At 34.2% G+C, this 7573-nt stretch overlaps 1 pseudogene; it reads left to right on the top strand.

Annotated features, from left to right (window-relative positions):
* Positions 1-4347: 4347 nt before the first annotated feature.
* On the top strand, positions 4348-7573 carry LOC21411050 (annotated as a pseudogene).

The following is a 7573-nucleotide window of genomic DNA, read 5'->3' on the forward strand; positions in this document are numbered from 1 at the left end:
GTTGCCTGAAATCTGGAATTTGAGTTTATTTACCTTTTAGTAAAAAGGTTGTTTGGTTCCAAATGGTTCTTTCGGGCCTACATTTTCATTTATTCATTTATTTACTCAGTTTTATAAATTTTATCTTACTGGATCTTTCGCTCACTTTTCGTATGTTTTAAATGTATATTTAACCCCTCTCAAGCGACGCTAGAAGTAGCGCGGAATAGGTAAGGAACTCGATTCTAGAAGAAAGGAAGCAGTGAAGTGTTTTCTTCTTTATTGTACTCATTTAAGGTATGTATAAATCCTATAGATTGTAAACCCTAAACTTTACTAGACTGTAGTTGATGTCGGTTATTTACTTTTCTGTACTTATTTATGTATGCACAAGTGTAAACTCTGTGGATGTCGGAGGCTGACTTTTGATGTTGATTTTAACAATGATTGTGGTTTGTAAATTCTGCCTCACTCTTTCTTAATTTCCTTAAATTCCTGAATATTTCCTTAAAAACTCAATTTCCTTAAAATAGTGGGGTTTGTTTAGAAATACCTAAATATTTTATATTTAAAATCTAATTTTGAACTGTTAATTGTCTAATTACTTTCTTAATCAGGTTTCAATTTCTAAACAAGTCTTTACGTCACTAACCCATGTTTGGGGGCGTGACAAATTTGTCCTACTTTTTTCTATTATACTTCAAACTTAAGTTGTCATCATCCAAACTTTCCTCCACAAAATGTAAAGTCACGTGTACAACATGCATAGATTCTTCTATTAATTATGCGAATTAATTTTTTAAACACTCCATAGGTTTTGCTAGGAGTAGAATAACCAAGAAACAAATTTAAATATCAAATTTTGCCTTAAAATTCTCGCAATTGTCTTAGATACTTAATATAAAGTTATGTTGCAACTAAAAAGTCTAAAAAGAATCAATTTTGGGTTTTCGACCCTTCCCATTATCGTAAAGTATTTTTTTTTTTTTTCATTTTAGGTCTAATAAACTATATTCATAATATATCATAAAATATTATCAGTTTCAGGTCAAACAATAATCTGGTAACCATTTTTATTCAACACGGATTTAGCCATTTCTTAAGGAACGATTCTTTCTTTCAACAACACCAATTTATTAAAGGGTTTAGGAGTCAAAAAGTTATGATAAAACCTTTTCAACTTCAAAGTATAATTCATCATTGCAAATTATCTATATTTTTGTTCAACATAGATTTATTAGAAAGTTTTCAACATATAGTGTAAACTAACGTTTTTATTTTGGTTACCTAAAAACAGCATCATATTGTTGCAAGCGATTGAAGAATCATAATATAACCTTTATCAAATAATTGAATAACACTATGCAAATAATGATTCAAGCTGTCAACAAACAAAATATTTTCAATCAAAAGATAGCAATCGTTATGAAGATTTCCTTTTATATATAATAATCTTTTTTTTAATAACATTGTATCAAAACATTGCATGTTCATCCAGTGACGGATACAGAATTTGAATTCAGTGGGGGTACATTAACACATTTTTCATTTAAAAGAACCTCACAACATTTTATGAATAACATTAAATTGCATATCTTATAGGACATTAATTGATGGCAAACTTGCACAGACAGAAAAACTTATCAGAAAGCTTGTGAATTCAACAGGCATGTGCACAGGCAAACATTTTGATTTCTAGGAAAAAAAAGTGAGCGAAAATGGTTTGATACTATTATGTTACTGCGTACGGAGGCTTGTGAAGAGTGAAGACTCGTGAATGGATATATAAAAGAAAAAGAACACGAGAGAAGAAAAATAAATATAGAATAACATACTCAAAAAGTCAGTCTTCTTGTCAAAAATGGAAAGGAAAATGAAAACACAAAAAAAAGGGTCAGTGAAAAGTGTGGCCAATATTGATAGCAAGTAGCATATAATAGGACAAAATGGTAGCGCTATATAAAAGAGGAAAGTACATATTTTGCTATCGTTTTGTCAAAATTTATTATTTTTGTTATTATTAATAGAATGACAATTGTTTGTTTTTAAATAGAGTGATATAAGTAATATTTTTTTATTATCTTGAGTGGTATTTTTTATTTGTTTCCTATATAAAACCAAAGTGACATTTGAAAGAGGAAAAAAAGAAAAGAAGGGGAAATAAAAAAGAAAAGAAAAGAACAGGTCAAATCCATCAATTTTCAAGCCCGTTAGAAAATAAGAAAGCCCCTAGAAAATAAGAAAGCACCTAGAAAAGAGGCAACGTTTCTTAGAGAGCAATAAACAAAGAAAAGTTTTGTCATGTGAGTGAGGATGAGAAGAAAAATAGAAGTTGTAGTTGAGTGAGGAGTTGAGTTGTAAGTGCATTTTCACTTTTGTAGTAACATTTGAGTAAAAAGTAAAGGTCAATTTCTCTTATGTGTCAATTTTTATATTCCACCATAGTGGTATTAGAGCAAGGCTATGAATTCTCTTGAAATTCTTAGTACGCTCTGCAGCTTTGACTGGTCTTCCAAGTCATAAAAGATTTTTTTTTTGAGATTGTTATAGAGATTATTGCAAATTTAGTGAAGTTTCTTTGTGTGATGACAAGACCTAGTGAAGAATCTAGTGAGATTGCATCTCCAATGTCAGTACTTCTACGGTTAGGATAGTAAATAGATGAATTTGGCTGTCCATATATAAGATCAATATTCCATTTATGACAAATCATGCATGAAGATTCAAATAACTTTTTGCTGATCTAGATTCAACTAACATAGAAGTGTGACAATTAAGTCCATAGGCAACTGTTAAAGTATAAAAATATTGTTGGCCCACCTCCTAACAGCTTAAGTTTTTGGGATGGATTGGTAAACTAACATGGTATCAGAGCGGGAGGTCTTGGGTTCAAACCTCCGTAATTGCACTCTTTATCCCCATTAAATTGTTATCACGTGTTGGGTCTTTAATATATCTAGGGCTTAAATATTCACGTGTTGGGCTTTCTAATTAATTTACCCACACGATTGCCCATTGTCCAGCCCACACGTGAGGGGGAGTGTTAAAGTATAAAACTATTGTTGGGCCACCTCTTAACAGCTTAAGCTTTTGGGATGGATTGGTAAACTAAGATGGTATCAGAGCAGACTCAGTTTTGCAATGTTAGGTCCCCCAATATCGACATATTCGCAGCGGTTTGGCATGGTCAACGCTGTGCGTGAGGGGGCGTATTAGAATCCCACATTAGCTGGAGATATTGGTATGATCCACTTAATAAGGTGAGGGCAATCCTCTCCTAACAAACCGGTTTTGTTAGGTTGAGTTAGGCCCAATATCCTTTGATTTCTGTAAAAGCAACGAAAAGTTATTCAATGAGCAAATCGTTACGAATTCGGGTTCGGACTCTTTTCATCGGGTTCGGACTCTTTGCGTTGACCTTCAAGGAGAAGTCAAGTCCTCAGCAGAAATTAGCTTTCATATCTAAAAGAAATTCTGGGCTGATTTGTTTGATACCAAAGACCATGATAATTATATTGGTAATTGATGAAAATTTATAATTATACACTTGCTTAAAAAGAAATGGAGATCTTGGGATAAATTGGTACAGCTTGAAAATTTGCAAGAGGCTGTAACTACTAATTCCAGAAATAAAATGGCCTATAACTTTTGTCCTCGAGGTAGGAAAGTTGTGTAAATAAGACCTCTACTGTAGCTCTTTCCCACTAGGTGCCACTTTAGTTTGATGTGCTAATTAAGCTTCTCCAGTATATCAATTTATTAATTACTCTTTCTATTTACATAGAAATCTAATAACAAAGGTCGATAAAAAACAATTCAAATTTCCAGAAGGATATTTTTTAAATCTTTAAATCTTTAATCTTTAGGTCTTTACTTTGAACCTTTGGGACAAAATTCCTTGATCTTTTGGCTGTAAGAGAAAATCAGAGTTACGAGACTTTTGCACTTGTAAAATTGTTTGGATCTTACGTGGTCTTGATGTCACGCTTTCATCAATATTTTGTAGTGTAGTCAAAGGAGGTCTTAATATATATATATATATATATATATATATTTCAAGCCAACTTGCAAATAAAATAAGCTTTACCTTTGTTTTACTTAATAAATGCTCGGATAGAATAGTTAGATCAATAAGAGCATAGTAGAAGAAATTTCATATGATAATGAAGGAGTACAACTTTGGCGTTCAAATACACGTGCCAAGATTATAACCTTCCAAGTCTCATGTGCTCTGATAGATGGCGTCAGAAAATACTTTCAATAACTATATATAAATATATCTACACACACATATATTGCTTGAAAAAAAAAATACTTTAAATAACATATATATGTTGGTTGAAGGTAATATTGCTAAAGGGGATGACGATGGCTAGATTGGTTTGAAATTTGAATAGGACTCTTTTCTTTTTTTTCTTTTTTTTTTTGAGTATATTGAATAGGACTCTTTGTGGTTGAATTTAATGCAGAAATATAGGAAGCCATTGACAGTTGAGTAAGTGGTTCAAGAAAAATAAATGCATATTGAACAATGAATTTTAGCCTGTATTCTATTATTCTTATTACTTTGTTATACAAGTTACATGGATTGGAATACTACATTCACTTGCTTATCAATGGCTGTTTTCTCTTTTATGTTTGTCACTTCCATTTTCTTGTTTTTCTTTTGTACTGTTTCCAATCAATTTGTTCACAGCATTGGTCCATTCCACTCTATCAGTGATGGGGAGACCTTGGTTTTTAAAGAAGGAATCTTTGAGTTGGGTTTCTTCAGCCCGGGAAATTCAAAGAACCGGTACTTGGGAATTTGGTACAAGAAGATCCCGGTTCAAACCGTGGTTTGGGTTGCGAACCGGTGCAGCCCAATAAATGATTCTTCAGGCTTGTTGAGGATAAACAAAAGAGGCAATCTTGTGCTCTTGTATCAGAACAAGACTGTTGCTTGGTCCACAAACTCATTAAAACAAGCCCACAAGCCAAATGTGCAACTCTTAGATTCCGGAAATCTTGTACTAAGGGATGAGATAGATAGAAACAAAGAGGCCTATTTGTGGCAAAGCTTTGAACATCCTGCTGATACATTGTTACCCGGGATGAAACTTGGATGGGACTTAAGGACAGGCCTCAATAGATTTCTATCCCCATGGAGGAATTCAGACGACCCTTGTAATGGAGATTTGACGTATGGTATTGAGCTAGAGCCTAATACTTCATGCCCTGAAGTATATATTAGGAAGGGGACTTCAAAACTTTATCGCTCCGGGGCGTGGAATGGCCTTCGGTTTAGTGGTGTGCCGGAGTTAAAAACCAATCTGGTTTATGATTTCAAGTATGTTAGCAACAATGATGAAGTGTGTTACACCTATCACCTCAAGGTTAGCTTGATAACCTCAAGGATAGTTCTGAACCAAACGACCAGAGGACAAGGCAGTGGCTGCATAATCTGGTTCGGCGATTTGTTTGATATTAGACAATTATCATCAGATGGGCAGGATCTGTATATCCGAATGCTGGCTTCTAAACCAGGTATGAGTCTAATATTTACACTTGACTTATATTAAACTAATAGTTATTTTTGCTCGAGTAGGTAGTTTACCTTGTGTTTTTGAATTTTTTTTTTTCTTTTCTATCTCAAAAAAACTAGAAAAAGGAAATGCTGAAGGAAAGGTTATAGCTATGATAGTTGTAGCTACTGTGGAGTTATTGTTGGGATGGTCTTACTCTACTGCTTTTGCATGAAATCAACAAGCGCTAAAGGTAACTGTTGTTGCTCTTCCTCTTGTAATGGATGTAAAAGACATGCCCAGAGTGTTACTATATTTACTTTTGTATGTATTTGTGTAAAAATACAAACATAGGCATAGTTATAGATTTACAATATACATGTTATCTGTGGTTATGAAGCTTGAAAGTCAATGTGAATTCCTTGACTAGCCTTAGTTCCTAAAAGAAAAGTTTAAACTTAGAAAATGCATATCTTGCTTGATTGAGACATCTTAAGTTAAGAAACATTACAGCATTTTATATTTAAAACCTTTATTTATAATACTTAAAAACATTTATATTTACTCTGTTTCTCCTTTCCTTCATGAGAAAAATTATTCAATACTTAAAAACATTTACTCTGTTTTTCCACCATCAATATGTATCAATTTCCGGTTCCTTTTACCTTTTAAAATAGATTCCGAAGCAACATATCAGGACGATGACGAGAGAAATGACGATCTGGAGCTTCCACTCTTTGATTTTGTAACCATAGCTAGTGCTACTAGTAACTTTGCAGCCAATAACAAGCTTGGACAAGGCGGTTTTGGACATGTTTACAGGGTAAATTCTCTGATTATGCTTTAGCATGGTAACAACCAGAATAAACAAAGAATTAGCATTTATATTTAAATTTTGCGAATTTATAGGGAACTTTAGTAGATGGTCAAGAAATCGCAGTGAAGAGGCTTTCAAGATGTTCCGGCCAAGGATTGAATGAGTTCAAGAATGAAGTTATACTCGTTGCGAAATTGCAGCACCGGAATCTTGTGAAGCTTCTTGGTTGTTGAGGAAAGGTTGCTGATTTATGAATATATGCCAAACAAAAGCCTTGACCTCTTCATTTTTGGTAATTTGGTTCTCTAACACTTCTACCTTTTTCAACAAGTGTTACCTTGTGTTACAACAGTACTAGGTAAGTACCTGAGTCTAATACCTTTGAGAAAATCAGCAGATGCAACAAGAAGAAAAGTGTTAGATTGGTCAAAGCGCTTCCAAATTATATGCGGAATCGCTCGAGGAATTCTCTATCTTCATCAAGATTCCAGATTGAGGATAATCCACAGAGGTGAGTAATGTTTTGCTTGATAGTAAGATGACACCCAAAATTTCAGATTTTGGCATTGCCAGGACATTTGGAGGTGATCAAACAGAAGGAAACACGAACAGAGTGGTCGGAACATAGTAAGGCTCAAACGCACTAATCATCTCTCTAATTTTCATTCCATTAACCATTTCTTGTTGGTTAATATTCTTATATTTGGCAGCGGTTACATGGCACCAGAATACGCAATCGACGGGCTATTTTCTGTCAAATCCGACGTCTTCAGCTTTGGAATTTTGGTACTAGAGATCATAAGTGGAAAGAAAAACAGGGGATTCTTTCATCCTAATCGCCGCCTTAACCTCACGGAACATGTAATAACATCAATTAAAACCTTCTTCATTGCATATTTCTGTCACAATTTGGATCATTAAGTTAGTGACAAATGCATTTTGAACATGTTTTTAGGCATGGAGATTATGGAAAGAAGGAAATGCCTTGGAACTTATCGACGAATGTTTAGCGGGGTCATGTGCTCCATCAGAAGTGCTACGTTGCATCCATATTAGTCTCTTGTGCGTGCAACAGCGTCCTGAGGATAGACCGAGCATGTCGTCGGTGGTTCTGATGTTGGGAAGCCAAACACTGTTGTCTCAGCCTAAACAACCAGGTTTCTTCTCAGAAAAGGCAGCTCTTGATCTTGTTAATAGTTCTTCTTCGGATGATCATCAAGAATCCTCTTCAACATCGAACGAAATAACTGTCACTCTACTGGAGGCTCGATGA

This window comes from Morus notabilis, unplaced genomic scaffold, assembly GCF_000414095.1.
Source record: "Morus notabilis unplaced genomic scaffold, ASM41409v2 Scaffold14, whole genome shotgun sequence".
NCBI classification, from domain to species: Eukaryota; Viridiplantae; Streptophyta; class Magnoliopsida; order Rosales; family Moraceae; genus Morus; species Morus notabilis.